Source organism: Columba livia, chromosome Z, assembly GCF_036013475.1.
Source record: "Columba livia isolate bColLiv1 breed racing homer chromosome Z, bColLiv1.pat.W.v2, whole genome shotgun sequence".
Taxonomy (NCBI): Eukaryota; Metazoa; Chordata; class Aves; order Columbiformes; family Columbidae; genus Columba; species Columba livia.
In genome coordinates, this window is record NC_088642.1 from 17,394,467 (window position 1) to 17,414,019 (window position 19,553).

The 19,553-nt window shown below is 44.5% G+C and overlaps 1 long non-coding RNA gene across 2 annotated transcripts; it reads left to right on the forward strand.

Moving 5' to 3' along the window:
• Positions 1–5: 5 nt before the first annotated feature.
• On the forward strand, positions 6–5,925 carry LOC110361159 (uncharacterized). 2 transcript variants are annotated; one of them, XR_002417573.2, is made up of 3 exons: positions 6–391; positions 2,475–2,795; positions 4,618–5,925. It is a non-coding gene; the product is annotated as an uncharacterized LOC110361159 (long non-coding RNA). The 2 variants fall into 2 exon arrangements; XR_010469244.1 differs by having other exon boundaries at positions 92–2,795.
• The last annotated feature ends 13,628 nt before the right edge of the window (positions 5,926–19,553 follow it).

Genomic DNA, 19,553 nt, shown 5'->3' on the forward strand with positions numbered 1-19,553 from the left:
CGCAGCGACGGGGCGGGGAAACGGGGTCCGTCACGTCCGCGGGCACCGGAAGTGGCGAAGAGGCGCGGAAAGGGCGGAGCGGGGGCGGTCGCTTCCCCTCCCGGGAGGGGCGCCCCCACCCCTTGGGGGCGGGGTTATCGCCGGGCCGCGCGCGGGGGCGGGGCTCCGTGTGCCGGGCGGCTCTGCCCGCCGCTGGGGGTCGGGGTTGTCCGTCCCCGGTGAGTCCTGCCCCGTGCCCGGCCTGGGTGCCAGGTGCGAACAAACACCGCAGAGGTGATGAAAGGGGTGGAGCTTCTCCCGTATGAGGAAGGGTTGAGGGACCTCGGTCTCTTTAGCTTGGAGAAGGGGAGACTGCGGGGTGACCTCATTCGTGGTTATCAATATGTGAAGGGTGAGTGTCACGAGGATGGAGCCAGGCTCTTCTTGGTGACAACCAAATATAGGACAAGTGGCAATGGGTACAAACTGGAACACAGGAGGTTCCGCTTAAATACGAGAAGAAACTTGTTCACGGTGAGGGTGACAGACACTGGAACAGGCTGCCCAGGGGGGTTGTGGAGTCTCCTCTCTGCAGACATTCAAAACCCACCTGGACACATTCCTGTGTAACCTCATCTGGGTGTTCCTGCTCCAGCAGGGGGGTTGGACTGGATGATCTTTCAAGGTCCATTCCAATCCCTGACATTCTGTGATTCTGTCATTCTGTGAAAGTGCAGGTGAAACTGAGCTTTGAAAATGGTAAAATACGCCGCACATATTGTGCAGGGGGATTCGCCACCCGTTTCGTGACTGGCTCTCCCAGCCCATACCGAAATTTTCTCCATTGCTGTGGTTAAAGGCAGCGTGTTTGTGGTCACCTCGTCCATGGTGCGTGCGGCTCTTGCCTCATGGTGGTTCATGTAGGTTGCTGTAGAGCAAGAAGGTGTCTGAAAATGGGGCTGAATCACAGTGCCAGAAGTACACTGCAGCTGTTCTATCTAATAAATGATGATAAATACCAGAATGTGATTTTTGCAGGCTATAGGAATTGGATGGAATAGGCAGCAGGACCTGGCTGCAGTGTGTTGTGTCACCCCTTTCTGTCTGAAGAAGTCGGGTCAATGTGTAGGGCCTTGCAACTTGTTTCTGTTAGGAGGAGAGGTGAACCATGGAATTGCATGGGGTTTTTTTTAGTTTGCTTGTTTTTGATGGGAGTCTCTTAAATAATACTATGTGCAAAGCCTTGTTGTCTTGACGGCCATCAGGAGAGGATTTCCCTGCTGATGGCTCCAAGCCTGTACGTGTTTCCACCAAAAATACATCCAGTCTTTGATGTTTTCTCAGGAGGATTGCTGCACATCCTTCACTGAGTATGTCTTTCTTTTTTCCTTTCACCTCAGCAGTCTGGTGTGGTCTGAGTTTCCTAGATGAATTTATAATTACACAGATTGCTGGGGTCAGGTTTTTTATTTAAGACATAGCAACTGAAATGGAGTCCACCCCCAGCAGCCTGGTGGTTTGGTGAATGAACAAGAAACCTCAGCATATGTGCCTTGTGAGTTGCCTGAGCATTTTGATTGCTTTGAGTAACCGATTCTTGGTGCTTCTGCCTGTAGCAGCAGTAGCAGTTGGCCTCCCTGCCTTGATACCCGCACCTTTTGGACAAGGCATCAGCATCACCGTGCTTCTACCCAAGCCTGGTCTTGCTTGTGAAGCTGTTGCATGGTTGTTTCTTCACGCATGCACTGGGTTGCTTAGGATTTTCTGGTAACAGTCACGATGCTGGGAAGTCCTCCACAGTGGAGAGTTTCGGTATTTATCGATGGAGTGCCTGGAACCCAGCTGGTTTCACCCCACCTCCAGTGTACCAGCAGGGTCTTTGCACAAGAATCGCTTCACTCACAGGTAAAGTGGAGCAGAATTCTGGGTAACACACAAAGTTTGTAACGGTTGACGGAGGTGCCACAGAAGAGGAGAGGGACTAAAATATCCGGCTGAAACTAATGGGAAGATCAAGACAAAAGGTTGGAAATGTCTGTAGCGTGAGCTAGCAAATCTCTTCCAGCCATGTATTGAACTCTCTGGTTTCGTGACATTTGAATAGATCGTTTTGGTCCTCAGTTCAGCACTGAGGCAGGACAAAGAAATTGGAAATGAACTCATGTAAAGAGAGGTGGAGTGTGGGAGGAATGTTGCAGGAAAAGGGATACAAAGCAGAGACTGGAGAGGTGGGAAGAAGGGGGCTCTGTCTACTGGCCTTGCCTATTTCAAGTCTGCTTGAGCTGGCATCATGTTTTGAATGAATTTTGGCAATGGCCAGCTGTGTGTTGGATTTCTTTGAAGTAACGAGCATGGTTAGAGTTTAACTGGGAAAAGATGAAGAGATGGGAGCACAGAGGAGTGTGGCTGCTGGCAAATGAAAATTTCAGAATTTCTCTGGTCACAAATCAAAGGATTTTTTGTTCATTTGTTTTGTTTTGTTTTGTTATTTGCAGATTAGCAAATTTTTCCCAGTGCAGGTGGAGACCTCCACATGGCAAGCATAAGCCTGTTAGAGAAGCGCTGGCCCTGCTGTTTCAGCCACCTTGTGAAGATCCCTTCCAAGTTTAATCCACAGGTTCTGCCTTCTGTCCAAAAGCTGTCAGTTCACAGCTTCAAGTTACCTGAAGCCCGTGGATCAACCAGAAGATGTTGATAACATTTGTGGGCAGGAATAATTAAAAAAGGATGTTTAGTTAACATGCCGTGTATGCTGTGTCCGGGAGATGGAGATGTTGGCAAACAGCACAGGGAGAGGACTGCACGCCCGGGCAGGGGTGAGTGGGTGGCCCAGGAGCTGAGTAGGGATACCAAGTGCTGTGGGAGCGGGCAAAGGGTGAGAATCAGCCTGTTGGCTCGGAGCCATGCAGAAGGGAAAAGACAAGAAGGCTGGAGAGGCACAGGGAGAGCTTTCTGAGAGCAAAATTGGGAGAAATACAAAAGAGGTGTGAGTTAAATGACAGCTTTGCAAAAACCAGGAGACGCAGTCGTGGATCCTCAACACTTGTCAAAGGTGGGAGTATGTGGCATGCCAGGACAGGCTGCTGCCTGGCAGTGGCTTCTCTGTGACTCCTGGGTGGTGATACAAACACAAGGCTTGTGCGGTCCCTGGCCTGCCGATTCCCTCAGCTGGCCCCCGCTGGGCACCTCCTCCGCACACATCTCAAGCGCCCATGCTGGTGGCATCTCCTTGTCTGCTGGTGGCACTGGGTGGCCTGGGCTGAAGGGGTGGCGTGGTCAGTGTGAGGGCTGGTAAAAGGGGATGTTCATGGTTTGCAGTGGAGCACCACTGCACGCAAAGAGGGCTACTGCCCTGTTGGAAAGACAGGGCAGGTAGCTAAAGAACAAAATTGCAGAAGAAAAACCACCTGGTGAAACTGGTTATGGTTGTTCAAGGGAATGGTGAAAATAAATGACTGTTAACTAGCACAAAGTTGGAGTCTGCAGAGACAGCTGAAGAAAACAGAAGCTAAACACTCAGAAAGAATAGACCCAAACCTGGAGATTGTATGATTGAAAAGAGAAGCTGTACACAGGAGGATATGGGGTTCTTAGGTAGAGTTTGAAAGGACTTCTGTTTAAACCCTGCAAAACATGCAGAAATTGTGAGAAAATCAAGACATAAAATCATGTAGAAACACTGATTGTTTCTTTCAGTTCTAAATGTGTACTAAGCTAGTATGTGTGTGTTTGTTTGTTTGTTTTTTGAGGAGCCTTGCGAAGCCTGTGTTTCTTTTTGCTTAAATATTGCTTGCTCCTGAAGACTTGAGTTGTGAAATCAGAGTATTTAAAAGGTTAGAGCTTTGGGCAGTGTTAGCCGTGGTCCTAGGGTATCTGTATTACTCCTCAATAAAAGTGTGATGTGGTAAGTAGGAGAACATATGCCTAAGAAATGAAACAATAAACCTGATTGTTGCTGCAACCTAGCGAGACCAACAGAAACTCAGAAGAGGAAGGCTGGGAGAAATTTAGGAGGATTATTTTTTCCTACTAAATGAGATCTTGGTGCAATTGAAGCAAAAAACGAGCCATGCCACTTTCTGAGTAGGGTATTTCTTTTTGCTATTCAAGATTACACTTAACTATGGTAGATTAAAAAAAACAAAACAAACAACAAAACAAACAAACCTCCTCCCTCTGAAAGCAAAAGTACTTAAATTTGTGCTCCATGAAGAGCTGCAGAGTTATTTCAAGTTTGGGCTTTTGGTCTGTCGAGAAAGATAGAGCATTTTCCACCCAAGTGGAAGGAAGCAAAGTGTGTGGGTGCCACAGGAGGCTGGAGCGGTGTCTGGAGCCGGCTCTGGGCTCGGTCCTGCTTGGCAGCACCCTCGGGACAGTGGCGAATGTCCTGGTTGGGGAGCTCTGGCAGAGCTGTGCTGCTGACAGGCATTTATTTATTCAAAATGGTGCTTTCATTAAGAGTTTTGTTTAGAAAATATCTTAATATAATGGCAACACAGATATCTGTTCCAGGAAAAGCTCACTGGGATTAACTAAATAATTGGAATGGCAGAAAATGTCTTTTCTTTCTGTTTAGGTATGAGAGGACGGTGACTTTGCTAAAACTTGGTTTCTGCATTTCTTCTGATTCTAATGCAGGCTGTACTCTTTCATTTTTCATCTAACAAAGAACAACGGAGCAGAAGGCAGCATTACTTGGAAGTGCACAGACATCAGAGGTCCATGGATTTCAGTTCAGTCAAGATACTAAACTGACGCACAGCAATTTGCAGAAAATTTCAGGATTGGTGTCTGAGGAAGCAAGGAAAGGAGGGCAGCAGTCTCTGAAATAATGCAATGACTTGGATTACTGTGAATCTTTGTCTCTTCCTGTTGTATTTTTGTGTGTATCACTGTAAACTAGTGAAATTACAGTGACAGAAGAGAAAGTGAAAAAAAAGCCTCTGTTGTAGTAATTCAGAGAAAATAAGTGACATAGCAAGAAAGCCTTATTGTGACTTAAAAAATGACATTTTCCTTTTAGAGTTCCAATATTAACTATGTAGCGGGCATGAGAATGGAAAAAAAGACTGATAGGAAATCAGAAAAGCGCCTGAAAATCAGGGTCACTTTAGAGGCTTTCGTGATTTCCTGTAATGTGACATAAAACATCTATTGTGTTTTTGCTGGGAAATTTGTAGCTGAGGTCAGCGTAGCAGAAAATAAAAGTTGAGAAAACATACACAGAGTTGCTGTTCTGGAATGAGAGTCGTGTTCCTTATCAAACAGGTCACAGAGGATGGTGCCTGTTCAAATTTACATAAAACAAATGCTGAAGCGTCTGTTAGACTGTATCCTAACATGTGTATTGCTTCCTGTCAGTTTAATTTTGCATTATCAGAAAGCTTTTGTTTAGCTATAAGCAGCTTTTGTTACTCGGACTTGTTAGGACAGGTCTCTGGTGATGGTTCTCCCTCCTGTCAGCGCTGCATGCTGGCGGCACCCAGCAGTGGTGATCCCTGCAGTTCTGACACCGTCTTCCCAGTGCAGTTCTGGGGCTGATGGTGGGATCTGTCTGGCTCTGGCACCTCTGGTCTGGAGGGCCGTCAGCTTCTTTCACCTTGCTCCACTCTCAGGTACGTGGCCCTGCAGACAGCCAGTCTGCATCTGACCTGGGCCTTCCTCAAGACCAGCAAGAAATCCCAGAGACCAGTCCTGCCTTCCATGTCCCCCTTGGTGGTGGTGGCGATGCATGCTGAGAACCAAGTGTCTCCCGAGGTCATGTGTGTGGTTTGCTAAAAAGTTAGTGGAGGGAACACGTACAGCTAGGGCCAACAAAGTGATGTGGTTCCACAGGGAGCTGAGTCAGGGACTGAACTTCAGTCCTAGGTCAGTGGTTTAACCACAAGGTCAGTTCCTCATTCATTATGACTTATTTAATAATAAAGCTAAAATAAATACTTGAAATTGTCTCAGAGAATTTTTTGCAACTTTCCAGTCAAAATTAATTAGGTGCTATGAGTAGACCACCTGAACCATTAGAAATGATTCACTGCTTTCCTTCCTAAGGACATAAATTAACACATGTTCTGTTTTGCTGACAGAGTGAATTCTGCTTTAGGAAGCCCATGAAGCATGGCTAGTGTGAGCAGAGACAAATGCACGTTGCTAACTTTCTGTCTGAAAACAGCAGCTTCAGTTAACTCTTATTTTGTATTGCCTTCCCTCTCCTGTGAGAGTCCTGAGTAACAAGGAACATATGCTGCTCAGAAGGTGAACCACAGAAACCTCTTTCAACAGCTTTTTCCCTCAAATTTCCCCCTGCCCCAGCATGACTGAAGGCAGCAATTATGGACTCGCAATCATGTGAACGTTACCAACAAAAACATTGTCCTCTTCAACCTCCTGGATGATGTGAAAACATTAATGATTGGTCTATACCAGGCCACCCACGTTTTCTAGCACTACCAGAAAACTGAAGAGAGCTGGTACTGTGGACAGGGGAGATCACAGAATCACAGAATGTCAGGGATTGGAAGGGACCTCAAAAGATCATCTAGTCCAATCCCCCTGCCAGAGGAGGAACACCCAGATGAGGTTACACAGGAATGTGCCCAGGCGGGTTTGAATGTCTCCAGAGTAGGAGACTCCACAACGTCCCTGGGCAGCCTGTTCCAGTGTCTGTCACCCTCACTGAGAAGAAGTTTCTTCTCAAATTTAAGTGGAACCTTTTGTGTTCCAGTTTGTACCCATTACCCCTTGTCCTATCATTGGTTGTCACCGAGAAGAGCCTGGCTCCATCCTCATGACACTCACCCTTTATATATCTGTAAACATTAATGAGTTCACCCCTCAGTCTCCTCCAAGCTAAAGAGCCCCAGCTCCCTCAGCCTTTTCTCATAAGGGAGATGCTCCACTCACTTCATCATCTTTGTTGCCCTGCGCTGGACTCTCTCCAGCAGTTCCCTGTCCTTCTGGAACTGAGGGGCCAGAACTGGACACAATATTCCAGGTGTGGTCTCACCAGGGCAGAGTAGAGGGGAAGGGGTGAATTCAAGGCAACAGATGGTCTAAGCTCTGTGACCTACTACACCACCCTCCTGTTTGGCCCCAGATACAGCCTAGACACTTCAAAAACAAGCTCCTGGCCATGTGTTTAAAAAAAAAAAAAAAAGAAAAGGATAATAAAATGTGCTTTGAAAATTCTATATTTGGGCTACATTCTATTAAACTGTGCCTCACCCTATTTGGCTTTGTGCCGGTGTCAGCTGTGTATGGCCCATGAGGAAGCGCCTGGACCTCAGGCTCCTGGCTGTGCAAGACTGCAAATGTATGGGCTTGAAACAATGTGGATGGTGGGCAAGCCCAGCCTTGGGAACAGGCCTGGCCTGCTGCGTAACTCATAGTACAGATGTATTCAGAAAGCTCTCCATGCTGACAGAGATATATGGGAGCTGTAAGAAAGTGATAGAAAGCAGAGTTCAGATTGCTCTCTGTGGGTGATATTCCTCTTCATGTTTTATTTCCAGTTATTTTAAAATTAAGCCATAAATTGAAGGCAGAATTCACATTACACATTCATCTCCTCTTCTGCAGGCCCCTGGGGGACAGCTGGTCTGCTTTATCAGGATGCAGAGCGTAGGGTTTCTGACCATTGTTCAGCTGTTTTCTGTATGTATATGTACTGCTTGAACAGGCAGTTGTTTTCTTTTATGTTTTCCTGTGATATATCATGCTTTTTTCCCCATACAGTTACTTGTTAACATCCATACTGGTATTCCTCAGGTCTTGCTTTGACAAGATGTATAATAGGACCTGGTCCCTGCAGACCAGGGCTTATGCTGAGGATACACTTTTGCCCATACTGGAACATAAGGTTAAATAAAATACTTTTTTTTTTTTTGACTTAAAAAACATATTTATGAAAGCAGGTAAGGTGAGGAGAAGGGGGAAGAGAAATTAAAAAAGGCACTGTGAACAAAGGAACATTTTTATTGCCAAAAATGTAGCTATTAATGATATGTAGGTTATCTGAAATTACTTTCTAACCACTGAATCATTAATTAAGCCTGAATGAAACTTTACCGTCTGCTGAGGCATTTAGAATGGTCTTAATCTATCTGGATGCTCTGTTGTCTGATAGTTGCGTTAAACTCATACTGAAGACTTTTCCCTAGTGGGATGCCAGTTTAGGTCTCTCTCCTCCACCTGCCTGCAAATTTTCACAAAACTCTGGGAACTGAATGTCTCAAGGATCTCTACTGGTCTGTCCGTGGCTAAGGCTGGCCAACAAGTAAAAATAGCTTAGAAGGAGATGAATGCGACGCCAATGAAATTAGCTGTAGGCAATGCTTAGGGAAGAAAGCTGGTAGAAAAGCACACATCAGCAGCAGTGAACCAAGCTAAAGGATGAACAGGCTTACACACTGGACTGCGGTTGTGAAGTGGTTTGACTGGCTTCTGGCACATGTGGCTGTGGACAGTGGGTTCCCTCTAGCTGTATTGGGATATGTGTTTGGTTCTCACCCCAGGGAAATTCATCAGCGTGACTACTCACAGCTGATTTACCCTGAGAGATCTCGTGGGTTGGGGACAGGGTACAATGGAGGTTGGCTGGCTGGCTCTAGGGGGAAGGTGTGTTGAGATGCTGGCTGCCGGAAGAGGTCGCTTGTCTGGGTGTTGTGGAAGGAAGGGAACCTTCGTTCTAAGTCCTTGTTGGAGAAAAAATGGAAATGGAATACAAAGGAAGAAGTGCAGCGGGGCGGGATCACAAGGAAAGGAGCAGTTGAATTAAGTTGAATTAAGATGGAGGTGCTCCGATGAACTACTTCTTGGTTCTTTTTCTTTCATAACCTGGTCCTGCCTACAGCCCTGAGCTCATGTTTTTGTACTCCCCCTGTTGCTCCATCTGTTCCCACTTGCTCTTTGGCAAGGCTGAGTGTTTTCATGGCTGGGCTACAGAGTGCCAGGCTCTTTGGCACAGCTGGTGGCTGGGATCAAGGCTTGCATTGCGTTCTGGCTTGGCAGGCGGTGCTTCCTCCCACTGCAAATCCTCTTGGCTTTTGCCACTCAGGCTTGTTCTTTCCTGACTGAGTGCAGCTTCCCTCCACCGAGCTGATGGTGCAGCATTACCCTCCCAGCAGTAGAGAATTAGCCCTTGTAAGCAGCACCGCTTACATCTCAAATGGGCTAAGAAGAGCCTGTGGTGCAGAGGCTACAAACATGTCCTTCCATACCTGACAAGTGAAAACCTGCTTTTACCAGAGCTTCCTTGCCTTTTGTTTTCTTTGCGGGGGGGGGGGGGGGGGGGGGGGAGTCTAAAGCACTGCAGCTGTATTTGACACAACCCTCTAATGTTCTCTGTTTTTTTTCTGGTCAGTAAAAAATAGCAAGAAGAACATGGTCAGCACGACAATTCCCCAGATAATTGTGGCAACATGTTAAATCTTATGTTGCTGTGAGCCCGTTTTTGTTTCTTGGTGCCAGTAGTCAGAACATTTATCATAACTGCTCTGAATTATCTCAACATGCCATGATGTCAGGCAGGGTGAGAGTCTCCCTTTGAAGTGGCCTTTCTTTCAGTAGGTGGATTTAGCAAAGAAAAAGAGAAAAGATTTGTTCAAGGTTATTGGGACAGCCCGAGCTCACTGAGCTCACTCAGAGAGGATGCTCCTGCTTGAGTGGTTGCTTTGTCTGCACTCAGAGAGCAGCAGCTGATGGCTAGCCCTGTGGGATCATGGATGATGAAGGGCAAGATCTGCCACTGGCATTCACAAGTGCTGGTCAAATTAAACTGTCAGAGTGGCCTCTTGTCCCAGGTCTGGATTTGGTAGTGAGTGTAAAGACAGATCGGATGTGGAAGAAGGAGATTACCAGAACCCAGGAACAAGCACTGGGCTAAATATTTTGTCCATAATGGACATGGTCAAGCTTCTCTCTGTCTCCTGATAAACAATGATTTGTATTATGAGCTGAGGGAGATGCCATGTCTCAGTCCTTCTAGTGCAACCTATTACCAAGGCTCATATTTCTCATGTCTGGAGCAAACGGAAGCGCTTGAAATGTGCCACGACATGGAGAGCTTGAGTCTCACAGCCTCTAAAACACAGCCACAGGGCAGGTTAGAGGGATGGTGCTATCTCTGCCCAAACCCAGAGCTGGTCAGACACCAGCAGCCCAGCCTGAGCATGCTGTGGTGGGAGGCTCAGCCAGAGCAAGTGTGTGCTACATGCCTGTAGAAGGATAGTTACTCAGCTCAGCATCAGGCTACTGTTGGCCACATGCTTCCCAAGATGGCATGGCTTACGCCCTCCCAGGGAGGCAAAGCAGTCCTGTTCCTCCCTTTGCTCTGCCCCATAGACATGTTTAATGTGTCTGGGATGATAATGGTGTGAAAGTGGCTTCAGCCTGGCAGCTGCTGCAGATTTCCCCATGCAGGCAGGGATGTCAGAGGAGCAATGCACCTTCTCTGAGGAGACATGCTGACCCTATAGCCTCTGGAGATGCAGCCACTGGAGAACCTCAAGCTGCAGAGGGGATGGAGTGAGGAGGGTGACGGGGCTCAGAGCCACATAGATTCCTGAGCTGCCACGAGAGAGAGATTTCAGCTCTCATGGCAGTCACATTGCACAAGAGGGTCTGAGCAAAAGCCTAGGGATTTAATTGGGACAACTGACACATCTCATGGCTTGATGTTCTTTGCAGCACCAAGAGACCAACATGCCTTTGCTTGTACGTGTACCTGACAGGAGGTTTGGCATCAGTACCAATAATGGCCAAGACCCATCCTTTTCTCCCTTTTTCCCCACAAAAAAAAGTGGGCTGTTGAAGCCATGCAGAGTGCATCTATATCTGTATGCTGGCATGTCTCACCTGGACCTATGGGCTAATTTAAGCTAGAGGTGTAGAAGCACTGATGTCAAATAACTGTCATGAAAATGATGGCCTGGATAGAGAGGAGAGATTCCATGAAGGGCTCCTTTGGGGGGCTGGTGCTTGTCTGTGTTCATCCTTTGTTGAACCCCATAGAAAACCTGCATGGGAAAGAGATATTTTAGATGTTCCTTATAGAAGAAAGCTTCACCTGGAGTTTACGCTCAATTAGAAAGCCCAAGCCTGAGGGGCAAAGCGGTGGGGAACCAGACTCCAGTAGCCCAGTGCTACTTCTCCCTTCATCCCTTGCTCCCTTTACCAGATGTACAGACCAGAGAACAGGTTTGGCTGGCACCAGAGGAGCTGAGCTATGTGGAAAATCTCTCCTCCTTTGCAGCATGCTGCCACGTCAAGGGTGTGCTGTGAGCTGGGCTGGCAGGGAGGGCAGGGCCAGGGGTGAGCCCAGGGCTTGGAGCAGCTTTTGCTGGAGTCACGGAAGAGCCAACCCCATCCAACAGACTCGTTTCCTTCTTCAGGAGTGCTCCTGTAATGTGTAGCTCACTGAAGGGCATTGTCCCATTTGTCTAGATGTTTTGACACTGTTAGTTGTTATCAGGTTTTATTGGTGCTCTTTGGGGTTTTGTTGATTCATGGAGACCAAGCCCTCAGGGCATATGATAAGGGATATGAGCTAGAAAAACAAGCAGCCTCATACTGCAAGAAGTCACGTTTCTTTACTGTAAACAGGTGGAAATTCTTTGCTAAAAACACAATATGGGAAAAGCAAACTTTGATGAAAACTAGGTCAAGGAATGACTGAGCCAATACAGTTCATATGAAAATAAAAAATAATACTAAAACGAAATAGAGTCAGGAGCTTTCTTGGCTGTCTTGCAATGATTTGGAACATTTTAATTGTGTATGCAATTACAGTTTGTGTTCTTCTTGAGGTTTGCAAAATTATAGCTAGCCTTTCTGTTCTCCTTTTTGCATTTATTTACACTTCTTGTTTTCAGATATTAGCACCAAAAAAAAAAAAAAAAAGTGTTATGAGAAAGATTGGTGTTACTGTATTTCTTGCCACACTGAAATGAGGAATTTTCAGAACCTTTCATGGAAGAAAAGGCATATGATGTAATTTTTCTACAACAGGTAGTTTTTGGACACTTGAAAACTATGCCCTAGGCTACTGGATGCTCTGCAAAAAAAAAATGCAGGACTCCATATGCTGGAATATTGACTTACCTGTTTTGGTTAACACTACATTGCATATGTAACTATTTAACAGGGATTAAATTCCCAGTGACAATTTCCCATTTACATTACAGTCTCTTTGCCACCTTGGCAGTTCAGTCGCATAGTTATGCTGACATACGTACGTATACACAGCCACACCTGCAGCTACACAGAAATGTGTGCATGCATCTTTCCCTAAAATGCATACATATCACATGTATATCTAGATATATTTTTTACAAGTTAATCCAGACAGCAAATATGATACTTCTGTTTTACATGGGATGATTGTGGTGTTCTTCTCTTGACACTAGTGGAAGATTGGTCGTGCTAAGAGTCAAGGCTGCTGACCAATTACCTTTTGTGGTCTAAATCCTGATCATATGAAAATTAATGGCAGTTCTGTCATTGATTTCAAAGCAATGAGGACTTGGGCCAAAATTTCAATTTATGCTACCTTCTTAATAGTTTTGCCTATTAAATTTAAATTGCCAGAGACAATAAGATAAACATTGGGGTAAAAAGTGTGATAAAATGGTTTAATTTATTTCTGGGTCTATCAAACATTTCTGTGATAGTATTTTTATGTTCTTAGTTTTCATTTTAAAATAAACAATAACACTGTGATGGGAGATCTCCTAATTTCCTGTTAATAGAGTTTAAATTGAAAAGCATTTTTCAGTGGGAAAGCTGCCCATTTAAATTATGGATAGCAGTTTTGCTCCATTTTTAAGCTCTTCTCTTCTGGCTGGAGACCCTTGAGTCATAAGGCGTTTATAGCTTCTTTAACAATACATAACAATGACAGAATTGACACTTCCATATACATCTATAAAGATGTTAAAAGCATGTTATCATTAAAACAGGGAAGGGCAAAATCAAAAAGTTATGAGAGAGAGTCCCATTCACCTGCAGTCCCTTCCCACGCTCTGAAACCCGTGTGTTTCTCATCCCCATAGTGGTGTCTCACCCATGTCAGCCACTGGCCAGACAAGCAGAGAACTACATGAAATGAGAGCCCTAGGAGCACCATGGCCCTCAGTAAAGGGAGGACAGGAACGTCCCCATGGCCCTGATGGCACATCAGACCTGCAGGAACCACAGTCCAAGTCCCACCTAATTTAGAGCAAAGGGCAGGCAAAACTTGGGGACCAGGAGATGACAGTTCTTTGGTGTCCTGTTACTCCGAGGTGGCCTGGGCTGTGCAGCTGGATCCCTGACCAGGATAACTGTGTGAGCTACTATTGCGGGGCAAACTATGCATGTTCAAAATCTCTAGCTTAGGTCTATATACTTTATCTTTCCCTCCTTAGAATCAGAGATATACATTCATACATATGCATATCCATATCTGTACCAATATCCATACACATATGTATATGAGCCACGTGCTCAGTAACAGGCAGGAATTTTTTGCTTCTGATGGAGCTGTGGGGTTATCTGGTGGGCAGAGGGCTGGGCAGGGCAGGTGGTAGGCAGAGGTGCAGGGCAGAAGGGACACTGCAGGGCTATGCTAAGCCACAGGCACCATAAAATCCGAATCTGAGGTCCTGGTCCTGCTGAAGTAAATGGAAAATCTCACACTGTCTCCAGAGCCAATAATTCATCCAGTATGAGCAAGATAATAAAAGGGAACTGATTAGAAAGGAGAAACCCTGGTAACCAGTGACCATGGAAAGGGAAACAGGAAGAGTACATGACATCTTAACGAGGCTTTAGTTTAGCAACATATTTTATTCTCTTAAGGACTGATGCAGTGATTTCTCAACTCCAAATTTATCTGGTTTATTGGTTTTGTGTCACTGCCATAATTTTATAGATTTCTTTTTTAAACAGTGATACCATAAGAGGCCTCTAAAGCTAAAACATATATTTAGTGAACTCTTTTGCATTCATTTTACTTTGCAAGTCAGGGTCCTCTTGTTAAATTTGGTGTTTCAAGGTGCACTTTGAGGCTTGTTGTAGCTTTATAAATGGCCATTAGGTGGGAATAGGAAAGGAAGAATTCAGTCTTCGAGGCTCTTTTTGGATGTCCCTCTGATTTGCGATTATTACAGCGTGTTGCATCAGTCATGTTGGATAGGCAGTAAATGACCTCGACTATTAGGAAGCCATTCATCAACAAATCATCAACAAGATAAAACTTAGTGTCTCTTCTCATGCCTTTGGATGTGAAGGACAGCGCTCGATTGTTCCCGAGTTGCTATAATCAGGAGAAAAATGCTGCTGACTTCCTGGTGAGTTAGTGTGGCTTTGTTTTCCTGGTACCATGTTTTCCTGGTGACCATGTGGAGTCCTGTGGACTGATACCAGGGGATGTTTTGCTGGCTGCCCACCCGTTGCCAAGGAAATTCAGAGGCCAGAATTTCTTGGTTTTATAGATGTGAACAAATTGTTTGGGAGAGGTTTCCTGGAGTCTCAAACTAAAGACAAGTGCATGAGCAGCTTTATTTGGAGCAGAGGTTTTTAAGCATAAAGAAGCATAAATAAACAGTGTAGTACGTGCTTCTGCTAAAGCATTTGAGGGTTACAATGTCTCCCATTTTGAAGAGGTGCAGGAGGACAAGGGAAGCATATTTTATCATCTTGAGGTGGAAGAAGATTAATGTATACAATCCATTGTTTTTTGGCCTTGCTGGTCCAGAGCACTCTCTGCTTCTGTGATTCCCTTCTTTGTGGCCCCAAGCTCAATTCAAATTTCCTGGCATATATATTTGTATTTTACCTTTATAAGAGCTAGATCTTAAAATAAATATTGGCTTTGCGGTGGTTCTTCTGCTGATGAGAATGCCTTAGCTAACCTAGCAGATGCGTCTAATAGTAAGAGGGAGACTATCAGGAAAAATTGACTTGAGCAGCCTAGTCTTTAAATGTGGTGCCCAAGCCTGTAACATGACCCAGTGACATGTGCTCACCCTTGATATATTTTTAGATCACTTGAGAGTCAAACTCTCGGCTGATGCAGCTTTGTGTAGCTCTTTCTTATGTTTCCAGTCCACGTTGCCTGTAAACATCTGTTCCTCCATGCCAAAATCTAAAGAGCCTCCCTCCCTGTTTGTCCTGATATCTTTGGATTTCATCCAGTACTGTGCAGTGTAGAAGTGGGTCTAGAACCCTGGGTTGTCTGTGCTCACAGCACAGTTCTTGGGGAGCCAAATTCATCGGGTAACTGATAATCTTTATGACAGAGGGAATGCAGGGAATTAGTCTTTTGTTCCCAGCAGGAATATACCAAAGAACACACCATCTTTTGTTTTCTATGTACCTATAACTCACTGTTTTAATGTAGTTAAATGACTTGCAGTGAATTATATGTATAATCCACTTTATCTGCTATTGTATGATGCATTGCAAATGCACTAGCAATTTTTAGGGTGGGGACTGTTGAATGGTGACGTGTGTGCATATGCTGTTTAAGAGGACGGGACGTGGTTTCTAAGAGTTACCACAGTAGGTATACATTCTCTACACCTGGCAAAGCCAGGTCTTAAATCATAGCGTTTACTAAAGAGATGCAACACTACATCCCTACTTCTGTGCGGGAGACTTCTGAAATAAAAAAGCACAGCACCGCTATGACAAATACAGTCTGTTTGAGGGCACTAGTAAACGTTGTGCTTTGCATTACACACATTAAAACCATGACATATAGTACTCATACCCACCCATGTTTATGTTTGGCAATGACAAAGAAAGAGACAATTAAGGTTTCTGGTGTTAATTGTAGAGACTGGCTGGTAATTCACCTAAGTTAGGGTTTCACTAATGTGCTTCATGACTGGCAAAATTCTGCTCTAAATCTATGAATTGCATATGTCTGTGAGTGTATCCATCAAAACAATAAAGACTTGAGGCAGTATTGTTGGGTTTGCCCTATGGGATGGTAAACCTGCTTATTCCAGAGACTGACATGGGAGCTCAAGGAGATCAGTAGTAGGCAGGAAAACTAAATCTTGGTCTTGCAAACACTTCTGCATGCACTGAACTTTAAAGCCAGGTCTAGCTCTGTTGGTGTAAATGACACTCCTCGAGGGCTTTGAGATGAGTTGATTTTTAAAAGCTTGCAGGTCTGTAGGCTAATAGCATCCCAGTATCTGACCATAAGACAAGAAGAAAAAAAATGTATCACAAAACTAGCTGTATTAATTCAACAAATGTATTTAAGTTTTAATTATTTATAACATTTCAGAGGATATTAGTACATGTTCTGTGATGTATTGATAATAGTAATGAAGTCTGAGTAATTCAGAATCCAATTACATCATCTTGCTATTAAGTCGTGCTTAGGAGTAGAAAAGAAAACACCAGTATGAGTTCAAACAACAACATTTGATCAGCAAAAAAGTGCTGTTTGCACTAGATTTCTAAAACTTTCAGGAATATTGAGTAGTAAGTATCTCTGCTTGTCTTAATGGATGGGATTATTTAGGTTAGTTGGATAACTTGGAGTATTGGTTTTCTCATGGTATCTGTGTTGAACGAAGCAAACTGTCTGTAATTTGTATTTTAAAGGTATCCAGAACCCACCAAAAATGGCCCAAACCTGCTCCCCATCACTGTATTCATGGAAGAAGTGTTGCTACCTTGCATGGACTGGGCATGCACAGAAAGAATGAGACCAGGCATACAAATGATGTCAGGGACTGACTGCCACAGCTGTAAAGGCTGAATGGGTCCAAAGGGCTCGTCCTGGCTGACCTGAGTGATGGGCACCATGAGGAAAGGCTCTCTGCCACAGCATTCCAAGGCTAGATTCCTGAGGAAGCATCCCAGCTTCCAACCAAAATACTGCAGTGGTGAAAACAGCTGTCATGGCTGATGGGCAGCTGTCTCTGAGGTGGCTTCCCCTGCTTGTCTTGAGTCACCTGCTCTGTGGTGCTCTCCTTTACCTCCTTCCTAACCCTCTCATGGCGAGGTCACCAACACATACCCTTATAAACGGATCAATAGACCATAAAGAATGATCAGTAGGAAGATAAGACCTCCCTAGCTCATTGGAAATTATTTTATGATATTTCTGATTAATGGTTCCATTTTAGCCATTTCAGTGCTCAGCAGTCTTCATTTGTTAGTGTTGATTATAAGAGTCTATGCCTTGCCTGAATCTGAGTTATTTTGACCAACAAATGTGAATTAAAATCAATAGAAATGTCATTAGCATCCCAGTGCTGTGAAAGATAATATGACCATTTCTCATGCATTCAGTTTATTAAAATTTGCTAAAGTGTGAAATATGTATGACAAGTAATGATGTTTTAATCTTTCGCCAAGGTAACAATTGAAAGCTGATTGATTCCATTCAGTAATTATAAAATAAAAATGATGGAAGATTGTAATCAAGAAGGATTCTGTCTCATACTTTGTCACACCTCCATGCAAGATAAAATTCTCATTTGTAACGTCTCTTTTATCTGAAAAGAAATCAAACTCCTATTTGCCCCAGTTTAAATCTCATGGCTAGTTAGATTTTTTTTTTTTTTTCCCATTTTGATGAGAAGATAAAAGCAGCCTGCACCCACCAAGGGGTTATATCCTCATGTGTGCCATGGAACCTTAAAAGCTCTTTCTCCATTTCCTTGTATCCTGACACAGGACAGGGCTGACAGGATGACGACGTTGTGTTGCTGGGGTGCTGGCAGATGGTTTGGTCTTTGTGAGACAACTGAACACCCAGTCCTTCCTCCTACCCCGTCAACAAAAGCAATATTGGCTTCTAAGCCAAACCATGGGAATGTCCTCGAGGCCTGATGGGCTCTGTGAGTGATGCCTGAGCCAGGCCGGGTGCTCATAAACGTGCCATCCCACCATTCACTCAGCATCACACCTGCTGCTGAGCAACCCTGGAGATGTGAGCCAGTTGGGAGACTGAACCTCCAAAACTAACCACAATTGTTTTGCCTGAAGTTACCCAAACAAGATGAAACTCTGCTCTTATTTGGCATTTCACTGTGATAGTGAGGTCCAGTAAGAAGACTGAGGCTCGGGAGACTTGGCTTTGTTTCTGAGTCTGACATTCATCTTCTGCATGGCCTCAGGTAAGTCTTTTCTCTTCTCTGTGCCTCCCCTTGCCCACACACCCCTCTTCTGCACTGCATAGCGGCAGTAGAGGTGACTTACTGCAGTGCCGTGGCAGGTTGAGTCTCCACAAGTAAATAAACAATAAAGGCAAGATGGTGTATTTTTTTAAAAAAATGATTCTGCTTGGCAAGATATTGTGTTAACTAGAGAAGGAAGAAATTGTGGTATGTTGAGGCTTCTCCACTTCTGCTATCTGCTTACCTTTGGTGGAAAGAGAAGCCTACAGTCACAAGCCAGAGAACACAAACAATAGCAGGAGAGGTGTCCCAACCTGCCAATGCAACTAGAGGATAAATTACGAAGGGTCTGAAACCATGAAGGGGGTCAAAATAAATCCAGCTTGTCTCTTCACTCACTTTAGACAGTCTGTAGAACAGACAGCTACTCAGAGATGTCCTGGAGCAGAAAGCAGTTTCCTTTCTGGACTGCTTGTTTTTGACATCCAGGTTGGGGAAGCACTCAGCTATTTGTAAGTGTAGAAGCATGTCTCTGTGAAATACCGACATCTCAGAGTAGAATGAGTGCTCTGCAATGAAATCCCAGATAAAGTGCTGTTGGTGGGTGGCCTCAGACAAATTTTAACAAGCTTTGGAAGAGAGCCCAAACATACATTGAACAACAGGAGAAGGAAGCTTTGGTTTAGCCAAATCTCTAAGCAAGTGCTTAACCATTGAAATTAATGAGGGTTAAGCATATACTTGAGTCTTCTGCTGATCTGTACCCTAACTACTGAATAACAAATACTGACCTGCAGAGAACAGGGATATGCCTTTTGTATGCCCAAGGGGGCATGCCATGTAGAATAGCATATTTCTTTGATTTTCTAGTGACATAGCAAAACCAGAATTTAGCCCCGTGCTCCTTGGAAGAGGGAAATTTTAAATTATTATCAACTGCAGCTTCTCACTGCAACATCTTGCATGATGCAGGTTAAGGGCTGTCTGCTAGGAAAGAGGACTTCTCTGTTTCAGTCATCTAACAGGATTTATGGCATCCTGCTTGTTAGAAGGGTTATTTTCTTTAACCATATTGCTATAGGAATGCATCTTTTAAGCATCCTGCTGTATTATTTTGACACGATGTTCCTATATTTTCAGCTTGTAGTTTCTGGTATTCTTTTTCTCCTGACAAGAAGCGATGTTGCTGGGTGTGACTTTCTAACAAACCTTGATGCAAGATCAGGAAAAAAAGCCTAATATACCTGATGGCTTGATAATTTCAGGGTCAAAATAGATTTTAAGTGCTGATCTTTTGGCTCTTGCTGATGAATCTGTTTGACTGAGCAGCCGCTGTATGAGATCTAGCCAGCAGCACGCAGAACACATGAGCAAAACAAAGGGAATGTGAGATTAAACTGAAAAAATGGAAGAACAGCATTTCCTCACCGTTCTGCATGAAGGCAGAATATG